Here is an 18,090-nt window from a genome sequence, read left to right as displayed (position 1 = left end):
ATGGAAAATGATTTTGCAACATTACTAAATGAGTTTAAACGGCTCAACAACGAAGTTGCTAATCTTTTGACTGAAAATGGAAAAATGGATGATCAAGAGATCTGGTTTGAACCTAAAATGGCAGCAATAAGAGGATTTATGAAAAAGACAAAAAATTGGATTGCAGCTGAGCATGAACTCAGCCAGCCAGTGGAAAAGGTGCTGCAAAAAGAACCAAATGTGGTTGACTATCTGCAAGAAACTGTTAAACCAAATGACAGTGTTTCACAGGTAGGGGTCAGTGATGTCACACATTCCAGTCTGCGTAGATCACAAATAAGTCGCACCTCAGCTGTGTCACGAGTATCGTCAGCAAGAGCTAGACAGGAAGCGGAGCATGCAGCCCTGCTCGAACGTGCTGCAGCACTAAAAAAAATGCAACAGCTTGAGTTTGAGGCAGCTAAAATCAAAGCTGAAAAGGAAGAGTTAGTGCTGGAAACTGCGTTAGCTGAGAGTAAAGCAAAATTAAGGGTGCTTAAGGAATATGAAAGATCTGAAGATGGTTTAAGTAGTTACGCGGCAGTGCAAAAGCCTCAAGATGGACATGTGATGGAAAGAGCTAGCATTTTGCTTCCACAGCAAGCTAATACGGGCACTCATGTTCAATCACATACACAGCACTCTCAAATACAACAACAATCTCAAACAGTCTTCAATTATGTGTCTAATGCTCAATCTAACAAAGGTGACGACATAATAGCGGTTATGCAAAAACAGAATGTGATCACTGAGCTACTAGTAAAACAACAGCAGCTATCTTATCTTCCAACCAAGGACATTCCTGTGTTCAAGGGTGATGCTCTACAATACAAGTCTTTCATGAGGGCGTTTGAGCAGGCAATAGAGCAGAAAACCAGCAATGATCAAGACAAACTGTACTTTTTGGAACAATTTACGGCCGGTGAACCTCAAGAGCTTGTTCGCAGCTGTGCTCATATGACGCCAAACAAAGGCTACTGCGAGGCGAAGCGACTACTTCATAAGCACTATGGGGATGAATTACGGATTGCCAGCGCATACATTGACAAAGCACTCAAATGGCCTCAAGTAAAATCTGATGATGGGAAAGCATTAAGCGCCTATGCAATGTTTTTGATTGGATGTCGCAATACTATGGAAGACATTGAATTCCTGGAGGAGATGGATAACCCAACCAATTTAAGGACAGTGGTGTCTAAGCTACCATATAAATTGAAAGAACGTTGGCGTGCTGAAGCTTATGACATAAAAGAGCGAAGAGGTGGGAGAGCAAGGTTTGCTGATTTGGTAAATTACATAGACCGCCAAGCTAGAATAGCGATGGATCCCCTCTTTGGTAATATCTCAGACAGCCGTCCAATCTCAAGTGGAAAGATTGAACAAAAAGAAAAATATCATGGAAGGAAAGAGGTCCGTGGAAGCAGTTTCGCAACAAATGTTTTCACAGAAGGCAAAGGGCCTCAAGAAATGCATGTTATGCCAGCAAATATCAGTAAACCTGTGAGTGCCTTTGAGAAGCCGTGTTTGTACTGCCAGCAATCACATACCCTTGCCTCATGCAGCAAAATCAAACAACAACCACATAAGGAGCGCGTGGATTTCTTAAAACTGAAGGGCTTGTGTTTTGGATGCTTAGTTCCAGGTCATCTTAGCAAATTCTGCAAAAGAAGAATTGAGTGTAAAGAGTGTGCTTTAAAGCATCCAGACATTCTGCACATAATAAAGGAAAAGGAAGAAGGTTCTGTCTTACCTGAAAAGAAAGATGCTCGACATGGAAGTGAAGTATCTTGTGCTCAAGTTTCTATTCTGCAAGAATCCTGTAGCCTCACGGGGGCCGGAGAAGCGGAATGTGTGCTGTCAATAGTACCGGTAAAGATCAAATCGAAAAGGAGTGACAAGTGTGTTGAAACGTACGCCTTTCTCGACCCGGGAAGCACAGCAACGTTCTGCACAGAAGACTTGCAAAAGAAATTAAACGTGAAAGGGAAACCAACACGAATACTGCTTAGCACTATGGGTGAAGACAAACCTGGAGGACAAAAGCTCATGAACAGTTTCGTCATATCAGACTTGGAAGTGTGCGGGCTGGAGGACACCAAGTTCATTGAGCTTCCAAAGGTGTTTACTCATAGCAACATACCTGTTCATATCGAAAACATACCTAAAAGGTCAGATATCCAGAAGTGGCCTTATTTAAATGAAGTACGCTTGCCAGAGATAAAAGCGGATGTAGGCCTGCTTATTGGAGCTAACTGTTCAAGAGCAATGGAACCATGGCATGTTATTAATGCAAAGGATGGAGGCCCTTATGCTGTGAAGACTGCCATAGGCTGGGTTGTGAACGGACCTGTAAGAAAGGAACTGAATGATGCAATGAATGAAACACCTACCTTTTCTGTAAACAGAATTTCTGTGATGGAGATTGAGAAACTACTGGTCCAACAGTATAACACTGACTTTCCAGAGCGTTACTATGATGATCGAATGGAGATGTCTTGTGAAGACAAACAATTTTTGCAGTCTGTACAGAAAACCACACTTTTTGAGAACGGACATTACAGCATTGGACTGCCATTAAGGAATGAGAAGCTCCAAATGCCTAATAACCGTTGTGTGGCGGAACAGCGCATAGCTTGTTTGCTTAGAAAATTCAAGAAGAATCCTGAATTTTTTGAAGAATACAAAAGCTTCATGGAGACCATCATTGACAAAGGCTACGCTGTCCAAGTTCCAGTCCAACAGCTGAAACGTGATGACAACAGGCTGTTTTACATACCACATCACGGGGTGTATCACCCAAAGAAAAATAAGTTGCGGGTGGTCTTCGACTGCACAGCTTCGTTTCAAGAGAGGTCTCTAAATAGTGAACTGCTCCAAGGACCTGACCTGACCAACACGTTAATTGGTGTGCTTTTAAGATTTCGTGAGGAGCCAGTAGCTATAATGGCGGACATCGAGTCGATGTTTTACCAGGTCAAGGTGCCGGAACGTGACGCAGACCTACTCCGTTTTCTTTGGTGGCCCAATGGCAAGTTGAACGAGCCTATGAAGGAATTTCGAATGACTGTGCACCTCTTCGGAGCCACTTCTTCACCAAGTGTTGCCTCATATGCACTAAAAAGAACTGCTGAAGATCACAAGGCTGATGTATCTCCAGAAGCTGTTCAGACAGTTCTGCGCAACTTCTACGTAGATGACTGTTTGAAAAGTGTAGCTAAAGAAGAAGATGCGGTGACCCTGGCTAGAGATCTTCGTACCCTGTGTGCCAGTGGAGGCTTCACTCTAACAAAGTGGGTGAGCAATAGCAGGAAGGTGTTAATGACAATCCCTGAAGTGCATAGAGCCAGTGAAGTGAAGGACTTGGATCTAAGACATGACGCTTTGACAGTCGAGAGGACCCTCGGTGTACAGTGGGACACTGAAACCGATACTTTCACCTACAGTATGAAGCTGCAAGACAAGCCAATGACCAGAAGAGGAATTTTATCAGTCGTGAATTCCATCTACGACCCCCTTGGCTTTCTGGCTCCAGTCATCTTGCCCGCTAAACTCCTGTTGAAAGATCTTTGTAAAGAACAATACGGATGGGATGAGAACATTGGTGGAAAACACGCTGAAGTTTGGAAAAGATGGATCGAAGATGTCAGTCATCTATCTACCTTCCATGTGAGCAGGTGTTTGAAGCCTAAAGATTTTGGTTGCACTGCAGTAGCACAGTTACATCATTTTTCAGATGCTTCTGAGTCTGCATACGGCACTGTGTCCTATCTGCTGTTAGAGAATAGCCAAGGTGAGAAACGATGTGCATTCCTCATGGGGAAGGCAAGAGTGGCTCCACTCAAACTGGTCACTATTCCCAGACTCGAGTTGACCGCAGCAGTTGTCGCTGTTAAAATGGATAAGATGTTACATCAAGAGCTTCAAGTTCCATTGCAACAATCTATTTTTTGGACAGACAGTACTACTGTGCTCAGATATATTGACAGTGACTCTGCTCGTCTCAAAACTTTCGTTGCAAACAGAATCTCGTTGATCCGAGAAGCAACCAAGCCATCACAGTGGAAGTATGTCAGAACAACAGAAAATCCTGCAGATCAAGCCAGTAGGGGCCTGAAAGCTAAAAGCTTGATGCAAGGAGGAACATGGATCAATGGGCCGGCCTTCTTGCTGGACAAGGAACGTGACTGGCCGGAACAACCTGTGCAAAGGAAGGAAAGCCTTCAAAATGATCCGGAAGTCAAGAAAGGAGCTACAGTCAACATGATTAATGTCAAGGAAAACATGAATCCAATTGACAAACTAATCAGCTATTACTCAGACTGGCATAAACTAAAAAGAGCATTTGCCTGGATTTTAAAGGTGAAGGAAAATCTGTGGAAACTGAAAGAGGAAAGAAAGGAAATATCAAGAAAGATCAGGGAAACTGAAAAGGACCCTGAAAAGGAAAGATCAAAATTGGAACAACAAATGAAGAAATTCAAAGCAACAAAAAATAAATCACTTACTTTGGATGATCTGATTGTCGCAGAATCAGAAATAATCAAATTCAGTCAAAGACAGCAGTTTGGAGAAGAAATCAAAGTGCTGGAGAAAGGTAAACAGCTCAGTCATAGCAGTCAACTGTTCAAATTGGATCCGATTCTTCAAGATGACACGTTAAGGGTTGGTGGAAGACTCAACAAGTCTGCCATGCCAGAAAACGCTAAACGTCCAGCAATTATTTCAAAGCACAGCAAAGTTGCAACATTGATTTTGAGAGACATACACCAAAGAACAGGACACTGTGGACGCAGCTATGTCTTAGCACAACTGAGATGCAGATACTGGATCCCACAAGCCAATTCTGCAATTCGAAAGATAATCAACAAATGTACAGTGTGCCGCAGGATTAATGGAAAGGTTGGTGAGCAAAAGATGGCAAACCTGCCTGAAGATAGGCTCTTGCCAGATAAGCCTCCTTTCACAAATACCGGTGTTGATTTCTTTGGGCCGTTTGATGTCAAGCGGGGCCGAAATACAGTCAAAAGGTACGGTGTGATGTTCACTTGTCTCACTCTCAGAGCGGTGCACATTGAAGTTGCAGATAGCCTCGACACAGACTCCTGTATTAATGCAATTCGTCGCTTTATGTGCAGGAGAGGTCAAGTTACCATCATGCGTTCTGACAATGGCACAAATTTTGTGGCCGCTGAAAGAGAGTTGAGAGAAGCCATTCAACAGCTGGATAATGACAAGATTGAAAAGGCCTTGCAACCAAAGGGAATAAAGTGGATATTCAATAGCCCAGCTGCTTCGCACCAAGGCGGGATTTGGGAAAGACAAATTCGGACTGTGCGAAAAATCTTAAATTCCCTTTTGAAAGAGCAAGCAGTGAACGATGATTGTCTTCTGACAATAATGTGTGAGGTTGAAAGCATCATCAACGGTAGGCCACTTACAACAATGTCAGATGACGTGAATGACGTAGAACCTCTAACACCCAATCATTTACTGCTGTTGAAATCTCAACCCAAAATGCCTCCAGGGATTTTCAGCAAAGATGACATGTACACAAGAAAGAGATGGAAGCAAGTTCAATATCTTGTGGATTTATTTTGGACTAGATGGACCCGTGAATACCTTCCACTTCTTCAAGAGCGCCAGAAATGGCTAAAGCCAAAAAGAAACTTCATGACGGGAGATGTTGTGTTACTAGTGGATAGCTCTTCCCCACGAAACTCCTGGCTCATGGGAAGGGTAGTTGAAACGTTGCCAGACTCCAATGGAATAGTGCGAAGAGTGAGGATAAAGACCAAGACCAACACTCTGGAAAGGCCTATTAACAAACTGTGCTTGTTGGAAGAGGCGACGTCAGAAGAGTGAAGAAAGTAGAAACCAGTTGATAATTTATGGGAAAAAAAGTTTGGCTCTTTGTGTTTAAGTTTATAATTGCTTAGTCCTCTTGCCTAACCAATTAGGGGCCGGGTAATGTAAGAGCCACATAGGAATAATTTCATTTAAAATAATAATTTAGTAAAATTAATAAGAAAATATTTCATTAAAATTCATAAGATCTTTTTGCTTTAAAATGCATATTTAGTAATGTTTAAATCTGATAACATTTAGTTATTTTGAGCTTCCAGTCAGATCGCACTACGTCATAACGCATGCGATTGAATGTGTTCAGTTAGTTTTGAAGTTAGATATGATGGAAGCAACACAGTTTTTTGACCGTGCGTACCATGTCTACTATGTAACAGCTTTTATTTATGTTTTGGAAGTAAACATTTAAAACGAAGATCGTGGTTTGCTCGTGTTTCAAATACTGGTTAAATTTGACTGACTTCAAAAGGTGGTACAGAAGAATAAGAAGCAAATAGGTGCCATTACAGTAGATAACATTTGTAAGTAATATTTGCATTATTTGCACTATATAAATAAACTGTCATTCACATTACACCAATTTGCGTGTTATGTATAATCAGTATCATCAAATAATTTTACCATGGGCAACTGAGTAGACTAAGCTGGTCATTTATTTTGGTCCTAGAGGATCTGGTGGAGGAATCAACTTGACTAGTTATTTGGTCCAACAATTGCATTAAAAGTTTATCAGAAATTGTACAGAAACAACAAACTGTCCCAGTGTTGCTGCTATCCCTATATAACCTTGAAAATACTGTGTACTAATACTTTATTAATGTAACAATTAAATAAACAACAACAAAAAATAAATAAAATAAACAATTCATGATATAATATAAAGAGATGTAATATAAAGAAAAAAAATGTTTTTTTGAAATTTGGTTTTCCACAAAATTTCCTCTACCAATAAAAAGTTTCACTTTATTGGCCAGTGCAGTAACTATTGTCCATTTCTGTCCCTTGTTGCAGTGTTCAAAAGAAAAATACTGCTGGCCATTTCAGGCTGTTTTGTCTGCTGTTTTGTCATTTTGATCATTGGATGCATCGTACTGAAGGTCACTCGTAAACCAGGTACAAACAGAAACATTATACATTGTGTGTGTCTGTGTAATAGTTGATGAAAGTATAAACCAACTTGCTATTATTACTGTTTTACAAAATGTCATTTATACATTTTAAACTTTTTGTGTGTTATTATTACCCTGCATTATTACTAATGAAACATTTCTTTTTTATCTTTAGAGAAGAAAGAGCCAGTTCATGAAGACTTGTTTATCTCACTAGCAGATTCCAAAAACCGTAAGTGTGTGTGTGTGTGTGTGTGTGCGTGCGTGCGTGTGTGTCCGTCCAGAAGTGAGCTAAATAATTTTTTTCCATTTGTAAAAACACTATATAAATAAATGTTTTCTATACAGTTTGCTTATTTACACGTATGTGACCGTGCCTGCGTATCCCAGCTAAAGTAATATTTTGTGGTTTAATGTTAAATCATCCTACATATAAAAAATCTTGATATCTTCAGTGTGGACAGAATTAAGTCAAACATTGAAATCAATGCAAAATCACTGAGTAAAATTAAACTTTCATGCTCCTAATCCCATAATTAGCCTGGAGTTTACATATAGAGTCACATAAAACCATCTGTCTTAGTCTGTGGTAAACTTTTTTCACATTATATTTACTTTGTATGGTTGTTTGATTACAGAAACTACTTCGCCCTTGATGGAGTACATGGACAGTAACACGTTAGAAAAAGGTATTTTCCTTTCACAAGATTTACTGACAATTTAATACACAGTGATAAAGTAATGATCATTATACAACAGTTCTTTCTGGTTCTAGAATCTGATGGTTTCAATCATTCTCTCTTTATCTGTTTACACGCGTCTCGTTCCTTGAAAAGGCGCAGGGTGTTTGGAATTAACGTTAACCCTGCTAGTATATTGTGTAGTATAACAATGATATATAGCTTTATCACACTCCTACTCGAGGGATATTGCTTTAGTTATAAGGGTTTTATATCACAAATGCTATACTATAATAAACTTTACTGATTTGTTGAATCATGTTGTTAAAGGAGCACACACAAAATTAAAAATTCTGTCATCATTTACTCACTCTCATGTTGTTACAAACCTGCATTAATGTCTGTGTTCTGATGAACACAAATTAAGATATTTTAAGCAATGTTTGTAACCAAACCATTATTGAGCACCATTGACATCCGTAGGAGGATTTTCTCCTATTATGTAAGGTTTTAAATGAGTTTAATTTTTGTCTGTTGTGATCTTTCAGAATCTGGGGAAAAAGAGGAACTGCAGCTGGATCGTATTTCAGTCACTCATGTTGATGGTGTGTTAATGGGTGAGTCAAAGACAAGATTACAGTAATTTTCAGCATTTATCCATTAATGTCAATTAAACATTTGCCTTTTTTAATATATTAAAGGTGAAGATTCACCATCAGCAGAAACGAATGGCCTAACATCTTTTAAATAGGTGAAAATGTATGCCATTTTGTGTATGAGGCAGTGGCGGCTCGTGACTGCTTAACCGAGGGGCGCTAATTTAAAATAAGTATTCGGCGTGTCATGTGTGTGGTTCCTTTTTTCAAATTATGGTTGTTTCTCAATATGCGTTCTTCAGCGATCTTGCGAGACGCTGCGTTCACAAAAGACACGCAAGACACTCCCTTAACATTAAACTCTGATTACGCATGAGATTATGCGAATATCTCTTTTTTCATAAATCCTTTATTTTCACAAAACACGTGATGCACACAGGATCTCTCGAAGCACAGAACACATATTTTGAAATAAGGAACCACACACGTCGGGCTACATACATGTTGGGATGAACTTCGCACCGAGCGCCCTCTGAAAAAGAAGTCACCGGCCGCCACTGGTCTGAGGATTTAAAATGTAATGCTTTGTGTGTCCATTTTCCTGTTCACACCTGGTATTAAGATGCGTGTTGGTCGATCGGATCACAAGTGGACGAGAGAGAGACACATTTACGTTTAGAGCAGCCACTTTAGTCTGATCAATTATAGTCTAAAGCAGGGGTAGGCAACGTCGGTCTTTCAGATTTTAGCTCCAACCCTAATAAACCTCAACTACCTGTAGTTTTTAGGTGACTCTTTAGACCCTGATTAGTTGTTCAGGTGTGCTTGACTCTGCAGGACTTCGGCACTCCAGGACCGACGTTGCCTACCCATGGTCTAAAGACTGCTCTGGACACTGTGGGATGATGCTAGGAGTCAGGACCGATGTAAAAACATTGTGCTCGATACATCACATTAGATCAATCATGTTTGGATCAATAGGTGCATGTGATCGAATGTGTTCAAACAGCCACAAAAGACCGCCTAGGCATCTACACCACAAGCAATCCTGTTGAATGTGTTTTTGACTTCCTCTGGCTGTGGTTAAAAGTGGACAAGCTCAAAACCTATATTTATATGATCGATCGTGATCTGATTGACCAAAACATCTTAATAGCAGGTGCAAACAGCCTCTATCAGTATGTCCATATTATAATGTCACTGTGTCTATTTTACAGCAACCTAAAGCAATTTGTCAACAATCAACATCAAGACAAAGCTTCTCTCTTTTCTACTAAAACAGTTAAAGTAGCACGTGCATTATTAATAAAACTGCATTATGTATTAACGCATAACACTTTGTCTAAGAGCAATTACACTTTTATATACACAAGTGCTGAATAAATGCTTTTGTTTAAGACTGGAAATTTTTATATGCAGTGTTATATACGGCGAACCAATCGTGCACAACACAACAGAATTTAAAAAGCAAACATAAGTTCACAACACTACAAGATAAAGCCACAACATAACGGAAATGTTCCCGACCACTAGGGGGCACTTTCCGCATAAAAATGCATCATGCCACTGCCATATTAGGAATGTCCAGCTCTGCTAGTGTTATTGGATGTGTCCCAATTCAAAGGCTGCAACCTTCTAAGGAGGTATTTTAAGACCGATTGCGTCACAGCAGCGCGACTTGAGGCTAGTAACTGTGCATTCAGACCGCCACCAGCGAGAGCGTCAAAGTGGCCGGAAGTCATTCATTTTCAATGAGAGCCGGCGGCGAGCTCCGGCGAGCAGCGGCGCGCCGCGTCATGTACTAGGTGAGCGTCGAGGAGAGTTGAAATCAGCTCAACTTTATGGTAATGAGATATGACGCGGTTTGGCAGCAAACAATCGGAACGCGGAAATGTTCACTGGCAACCAATCGGAAGGCGGAAACCTCCGCCTGAGAGGAGTTCAGAGAATGCATTCGAGCGTCAGAGCGTCCACTACAACTTTTCTTTAGCGTCGTTGTCAGGGCAGCCAGAGCTTTTATTGACGCTCTCGCCGGTGGCGGTCTGAATGCACAGTAAGACCGTCCCAATTCAAAGGATGCTAAGAATGAAGCGTCAGAATGCATCCTTATTTCACTGCGCTGTTAAGGATAGAACGAATGTATCCTCAACAGTCGAGGATATCCCAAAAGTCATTTTGCATCTTCCATGGCTGCATATAATGGATGGATATTCTAAAAAAAAAAAAACTATTAAAACCATTATTAAATAAAAGTGTATTTATCAGAAAAAAAAATTATTGTCACTGTTTTAGTATTATGTATTAGTAAGTTATGTTTTGTGTTAATATTATTATTTTTATGCTGCGTATATTTCTAATGCTGATTAATTTGATATAATGTTGAATAGTTTCATCTACATCAACGTGTCAAATTTTCTAAAATAAAGGTCTCATGCTTATAAGGTTGCAGCCCTTGAATTGGGACACAGCTATTGTTTTGGTAGCCGTCTGTCTAATGAAGAGGTGGCGAACGTTGGTCTTGGAGAGCTGCAGTCCTGCAGAGTTTAGCAGGCTAATCAAGGTCTAAAGAGTTACTAGAAAAATACAGACAGGTGAGGTTTAATCAGGGTTCAAGCTAAACTTTGCAGGACTGCGGCTCTCCAGGACCGACGTTCGCCACCCCTGGTCTAATGTTTTATATGCTTAAAATATTTAAATCTTGATTGAGAATAAAAAATATGTAACGGGATAAAAAAGGAAACGTGTGCTGAACAGGGACAAACGAAATGTCAACAGCAAACATGTACAAATGAAAGACTATTGAAAGCATTGATTCAGATGAGTGGATGAACCCTCACACAATCTCATGTTGAAAGTTCTGCATGAGTTCAAATGCTGCAAATTCCTAGACGCTGCCAAACAAGTTGCTGAGCATAACATCCGTTAAGGCCCAAACTTTGAAAGCACGGTCATATTTGCAAAGGTAAGGTGCTCTTTTTGTTTTAATTATTAAACCAAACCACAAAAAACTTCAGAAACGCTCTGTGAACATTGAGTCATTTTAGATTTATGACCCTACTGTTACTCATTTTTATTCAAATATTAAACCTTGATGACGTATGCGGTCGACAAACGCGACTTACGGAGTATGCACCCGAAAACATGGGCAGGACGTGTCCGGCGTAACTGGCACGAATGGCCACCCTAGCTGTGACGTTTGTCATAACCACCGCACCACCCAGGGCTGGATTATCCATAGATGGGATTGAGCGAGTGCCCTGTGTGCCATTTAAAAAAGCAACACTCATGAAACATAATCTTATAAATATTCTTTATTATCATGAAAAAACCTGAAAAGGTTTAATAAACAGTGATAAATTATAGGCATTTTGTGGCACTGTGTGTGTAAATGGTTTTTCTTCTTGAGAAGCACATTGAGTTTCTGCACAAGAGCGCCCTCTGGCTTTTGGATGTAGCAGCATTTCACCGTAATTCATTGAGAAACATAGCAAACAGAATTGCACAATTTATTGTCCCAGCCTACGAATAACATGACAAAATTTGTAATCAGTAATATAATCTTTTAAATTACACATTTTTGGAAATGTAATCTGACTACTTTTGGATTACATTTAGATTACTTTTGACATCTTATTTGATTTCAAATATATAAAGAAGGGGAAAATATTTTCAATTCTATTTCACTAAACAAGAGCCTTAAAAACTCATTTTTAAAGTGCAATGTACGGACAGTTAATACTTCACAATACTAACACAGATTTACTTTGCTATTAGTGTCACAACTGATAGTAACACACTGAATAAAACAAAATCACTCTTTATGAATTTAAAACATACTTAAAATGAAGTAAATAAAAACAAAAACAGCTACACAATATTGAATTTCACAAAATTCACTGCAACAACACTGCTGGGTCTAAAATTTCACCTCACAAATAAAACTGAAGTGTTTCTTTAAACAGTTTCTTTAAAAATGAAATGGTGTCTATACATCCAGTATGTTTGATTTTGACATTGGTGGGGAAATAAATAAAATTGTCTTCAGAGCTGCATTGTCACAAAGGTTATCACTCTTTACTTAAAAATAGTATTTTTGTTATCATAATCTTATTTATTAAGGTTACAGGCCAAAAACAACAAATATACAATAATTCAATTTTATTTATTATTTTTGGTTATTTGGTTAATATTTTTAACCTTTTTGTGATGCCACTAAAAATTCTAAAATGACAACTTAAAAACTGAACCAAAATATTTCCTCCAGATCTGCTTTATTTTAAATAAAACAAATAATACTTAAAAAACAAATGGACATCAGTGGTTATATGTACATATAGATTCATTGTTTGGTCGAAATTATTGCTAGGGACAATTCAGTGTTCCCTTGATATTGGTTGGGACATGTCCCTATAGCGTCCCTAGTACCCAAATCAACGCCTTTGCATCCAGTGATCAAACGCTGAGTGCTGCTCCTTTTGCATCTTGTCTAATGTAAGTGGTTAGTAAATTCATTATTAAAAATTAAAAACAAAATAGGGGATTTACAAAATTGTGAACATCATACTGCCATAGTGTGAATAATATGTAATCATGCAATCCATAAAAAAGTAGCATTAGTCTGATTAAGAGTATTTTAAAATGTAGTTTAGTCTAATTACAAGTACTTGATCAAGTAGAGAAATATTTCATTCAGACCTCTTTCAAACATAATGAAGTAAATTCCTTTTATATATGATCTATGTTTATTATATTTTCATAACAAACAAAGCTTATAATCCTGTCCTACACCTCCCAAAAAAAACAGCTTACTAAAACCTATATGTGTTAAAGTTTGGGACCTCTAGCTGTGTAAAAACTACAGTGTTGTGTTGCATACCAATCAAAATGCAGTTTGTTTATACTAATGTGTGAACTTTTTACACGGTCAATTATTATCTACAGATTTTCCAATATTTCATTCAAATACAGACACGTTGGATAAATGACTTACAGTGCATTCAGTGGGTATTTTTTATCAGTATATGTGCTCTCCAGAATCTAACCCAAGATGTTTAGGTTGCTCACCACCTGAGCTACAGGAATGCCCAGTTATCACACAGATTAAACTTCACCCTGCATAAAGGACGGTGAATGGTTCTGGTAGAGGCACTATTTTAGTAAACACTCCAATGGGTTGTATTTGAAGGAAGTGACAAACCTATAGTCTACTACACATCATATCACCTTATATTCCTTCAGTCTGACAAAATGCAAACTGATCACTAAGCCAATCTGAAACGTCCTTTAGAAACGTAATTGCAGACCTCTGTTTGTACACTTTGCACATATAGCATGCCTTTTTTTGTACGGTGTCGCGTGGTGGTCTCTTACGTCGTGACAGCTATTTTCGCTTCATGAGAACCCATACATGAGGCCAGCAAATTGTAAGAATCTACAATAGCCACTCCCACTGAAAGGGTGTCTGATAGTAGATGTGCTAAAAACAATGTCAAGTCACATTTACAGCATTTGTGTAACGCTTTTTTTTTTACAATGTTTAGTGATTCTAAACAGCTTTACAAGAAAAATGAAGAAAAATTAGACCTACCTTTCCATCTTACATGGAAGAAATGGCCCTTAAAGGTAGGGTAACAGATTTGATCCTGAAACATTTTTAGTTATGCTGATTAAAAGTCTCCTCACATTCTGATAGCAATCACTGTGTTAAGTTGTTTAAATGTATTTGTAAAAATTTATGTCATCTGTGAAAGGCGTAGGACCAAAAAATGTTCAACAAATCATAGATTTCGGTCCGAACGGACGTTTCCTTTTATGTCCCTCATACGTAAGCGTAATTTGAATTCCCACCGCGCAGCGAGTCCACGCAGATACCATACGTCATCGGCGCGTTCACGTGCGCTCTGGCTGTAAACAGCGAGAACAGCAAACTTTTCTGCTGAATTGACAACCTACACAGGAGCAACAAAACTAAATGCATCTTTTATAACAACAACAGCAAAAACTGCCTGGATCAGCAAGAGCAAAAACCCAAATTAACATCGGTAACTTTACTGCTTTACCGCGAGATGCAAACAGCTACAGGAGGCAAAGGGTCTGAAAGGGTCGTTGCACTGTTTATTTTGTTAAGGTAGGTACGCGATTTGTTTGTATTGAGATGGATTCAGATATTCTACTTTGATGAAACGTTGTGTTGCTTATGAAATTTGTGTTCGTTTTCCGGATTAGCATAACGATATAGTTACTACGTCTACACAATCGAACGTGTGCTTAAACTAATTCTGATGTAAACCAGTTGTTTATGTTGGTTATTTTGGAAGTGTTATTCACTTTGTACTGCAAAGTTTTCTCACTGGTGAATGAGACATGAGACGTGACCGTCTGATCTGTGCGTGTTCATGTGTTTGGAAAGAGGTGTGACTTTGGATGGCAATTTGACTTTAGGGTGGGATCAGGATTTCATTGCTAGGCGGCTACCGTTAGCATTTTTCAAAATGTGTTACCCTACCTTTAAAAGAAGAAAATATTAAATAAGTGCAGGAGTCTGAAATTACATAAGGGATTTTCAATACTACCAATTGTAGCAACATCAAGTGCACCCCAGCATCAAACCTGGAACATTAAAACATTACAAGAAAAGCTGTATTACCAGAATTTACAACACGCTAAGCAACCTCTGGCACAGTAACATCTCATCACTCCTGTGAACTCTGTTCAAACTCTGTGAGAGGGGAAGTGATGATGTTACTGCACGCCGAGGTCAAAGTGCTACAAACTAAGTGCTCTTCCGCCATACAATATACAGTAGTTCTCATTTTTTATCTGCTTAAAAAATTGCCACATTTTATTTTGTGCCACAATACTTACTTGTGTAACTACTCATGTAACAGTCTTTTAAGGAGTCATATGATGATTTCATGTTTCCTTTGTTTTTAGAGTGTTAAATGATGTTTGTGCACATAAAAGATCTCAAAAGTTGCCAAAATTAAAGTTTAAAATCCAAAGAGATCTTCTTTTTAAAAGTGAAGCCTCATTCACGCCTACCTAAAATGGCTTATTCAAACACGCCCATGAAGCTATACCAGAGCCGGCGCCAGACCATAACTAACAGGGGGGCACTTGGCTTCCAACGGGGGGCACGCAATAGCAACAATAACTTGCAAAAACAAGACATTAAAACAACAAATACAGTGCAAGCACACACTCCTACAACTGGTACAGACTGTCAGCTCATTTCCCGTATAAAGTGCAAAAGACCACAAACTATGCGCAAAACTATTGAACTTCGACCGCGGCGTGAGCGCAAGCTGAGCTCCGCGGCGTGAGCGCAAGCTGAGCTCCGCGGCGTGAGCGCAAGCTGAGCTCCGCGGCGTGAATGCAAGCTGAGCTCCGCGGCGCTCGCGCTTTGCTTGACGCAACAACAAACCGCCCTCGCACGGCACAATTGAAATGAATAGGTTTCATAATGCAGCGCACACCGCGTCCTAGCTTTAAAAAAGCCGCTTTACCATAATCATGCCGTAATGCTGTTAATGGTCCATAGCCACAGTTCACATTTAAGCTTACGTAATTTAAAACAATGCTAACTTACCTTTAAAATAGCTGAAGACGGCGTGTGCGAACATTAAACTTCCTTAAAACAGTGTCCTGTAGATTTGTAAATTCCACCTCGACCTCTAATCTCTGAGTTTGAGCCAGTCTGTGTTTTCATGAAGTCAGATGAAGCAGGCGGTGCTGGTTCGTTCTAAATGTTCTAATATACGTATTTTACACAATCCATAAAATGCCGCGAAAAAAACACGTTGCTAGTATCAAGTCACAAATATGCTAAAGACATTAGACGGGTGAGACTCGGCAATACATCCAATCAGAGAAACTGGTCTATTTTAATTAAAGAAAACATATATCAACTATATTTTCCTCATTTGATTACATTACAAGTCATAAAACATTCAATGTTTAATTTATTTTAATTATTCTTGATATATATTAAATTAATAAAAAACTTTGTAGGGGGGCACAACAACCTGTTTGGGGGGGCACTGCCCGCGAATGCCCCCCCTTGATGCCGGCCCTGAGCTATACCTCATACTGGTTTGAACATTTTCATAAATATATAAAAATATAAATCACGCTGTAGTATTGTTGTTTCCGCCATGTCGAGCAGACGCTGTGTGTTTTGTTGCAAAACTACTTTGTTTGGCCTTCCAGTAGAGTAAACATTAAAAAATCAGGGGTTAGGTTTTATTAACAACACTGTTTCAGAACAGTACAGTTCAAATTTTCGATTGTGTACTGCACATTTTATGAAAGGATTATGTAGCTGAGATGATTAATTGTGCAAATGTAAATATAATTGAAAATGTACAGTTCTGTTATTTTTTGATAAAAAGATTAAACATACATTTTGTGGTGTGTATGAACCATAACACAAAAACCGTTCGCTTCATATAGACTAAATCTGGGGTCTCCAACTTTTTTTGAGCAAGGGTTAACACAATGGATAAATCTATCTTCGGGGCTTCTTTTTTGATATAGTCTAATCAGAACTTTTTGTTTAACTCATTGGTTTTATTTTATTTTACTTTAATTAACTAGGAGAAAGAGTTGGTGAAACTTCCTGGGGGAAGAGCGGGTGAGAGTGAGGCCTGAATTTGTATGAGTCCACTTGCATACACAGTGGTAGTTAGCAAAAAGTCTGCTAGCATAGTTTGCAGGAGAATGCTGGCAAGTGGCTACAACTTCAAGATCTTGAAAAAATTGCATTCTTCTTATTTTCAGTGGTGATAAACATAACCTATTGAATATTGAATTGACTCTTAGGTAGCGGATTGCTATAACTGAAGTATTTCAGCAAAATGAAGGGCTGTGAATATAATATATGTAGACTTTTTATCAGACGTACAGGCGTTGTTGCGGTTACGCACATGAACCAAAGTGAGCTTCTTGTATTTATTCATCAGTCTGGCTAATGGCTAAATTGATCTTTGAAACAAATACCTTGTCAAGAATAAAATGTTTTGGTTTGCTAAAGACAAGGGAAGACAACGAGTATGGATCACAACTGTGTGGAGAGGTTTGGCAGCCAGGCAAAAATTCAAGAACCTGTAGCAAACATTGTATACATAAATTTTTTTAAATAACGTTAGCTCAATTTAATATATTAGTTAGATATGATATATGAATAAAGGTATTTACATGTCATTTATTTCTCTTGTTATCAGAAATAAACTATTGTAAAAGGACCAGGTTGTTATTGATTCTATGTGAACGTCTACCAGAAGTTCGTTTAAAGCTGTTTGTTTATGTTGTTGCTGCTGAAACCGTCTATACCTTTGTATACTGGTTAATTGTAACCCATTTTCACACTAGTTTCTGATATCCAGACTTATACTTCCTATACATCTCTAATTCAGCAGTTTACCATCTCTTAAGTAAAGGCTGGTTCACACGGCAGGATAATTAGGCAGATTTTAGCCCCGATTCACCCCTTCCGACAATCTTAAGGATGCTCTGATAATCGTAAAATAAACTGATCAGATATTCTTGCCGTGTGTGGTGTGTTTAGACTGCTCTTGTCTACTCGGAAGCACCTCGGGACCGCTCAGATCTCAAATCGGGGATATCCAACATGTTGGATTTTTTTGACCCGATTTCTTCTCGTGTGTGGTGTCTCCCGTGGACAAACGAGCACGCAGCTTGTGGACTGTGACGTGTAGCCAATCAGAAAGCGAGGTGACGAGGCAGCGAGGATGTACCGGGAAACAAAATCACGGGTCACAACAACTCACCTTCATATCATGATGTAGCAAGTATAGTCCATGCACG

The 18,090-nt window shown here is 39.0% G+C and overlaps 2 long non-coding RNA genes across 2 annotated transcripts; both read left to right on the top strand.

Annotated features, from left to right (window-relative positions):
• Window positions 1-6,887: 6,887 nt before the first annotated feature.
• LOC141281353 (uncharacterized) lies at window positions 6,888-7,660 on the top strand. Its single transcript, XR_012335633.1, has 3 exons — window positions 6,888-6,993; window positions 7,165-7,221; window positions 7,628-7,660. It is a non-coding gene; the product is annotated as an uncharacterized lncRNA (long non-coding RNA).
• Window positions 7,661-8,215: 555 nt separating this feature from the next.
• On the top strand, window positions 8,216-9,612 carry LOC135776104 (uncharacterized). Its single transcript, XR_010544040.1, has 3 exons — window positions 8,216-8,286; window positions 8,371-8,420; window positions 9,483-9,612. It is a non-coding gene; the product is annotated as an uncharacterized lncRNA (long non-coding RNA).
• Window positions 9,613-18,090: the final 8,478 nt, after the last annotated feature.

This window comes from Paramisgurnus dabryanus, chromosome 21 (genome assembly GCF_030506205.2).
Source record: "Paramisgurnus dabryanus chromosome 21, PD_genome_1.1, whole genome shotgun sequence".
Classification (NCBI taxonomy): Eukaryota; Metazoa; Chordata; class Actinopteri; order Cypriniformes; family Cobitidae; genus Paramisgurnus; species Paramisgurnus dabryanus.
The sequence above is the reverse complement of the archived record's forward strand: the minus strand, read 5'-3'. Positions and strand labels throughout refer to the sequence as shown.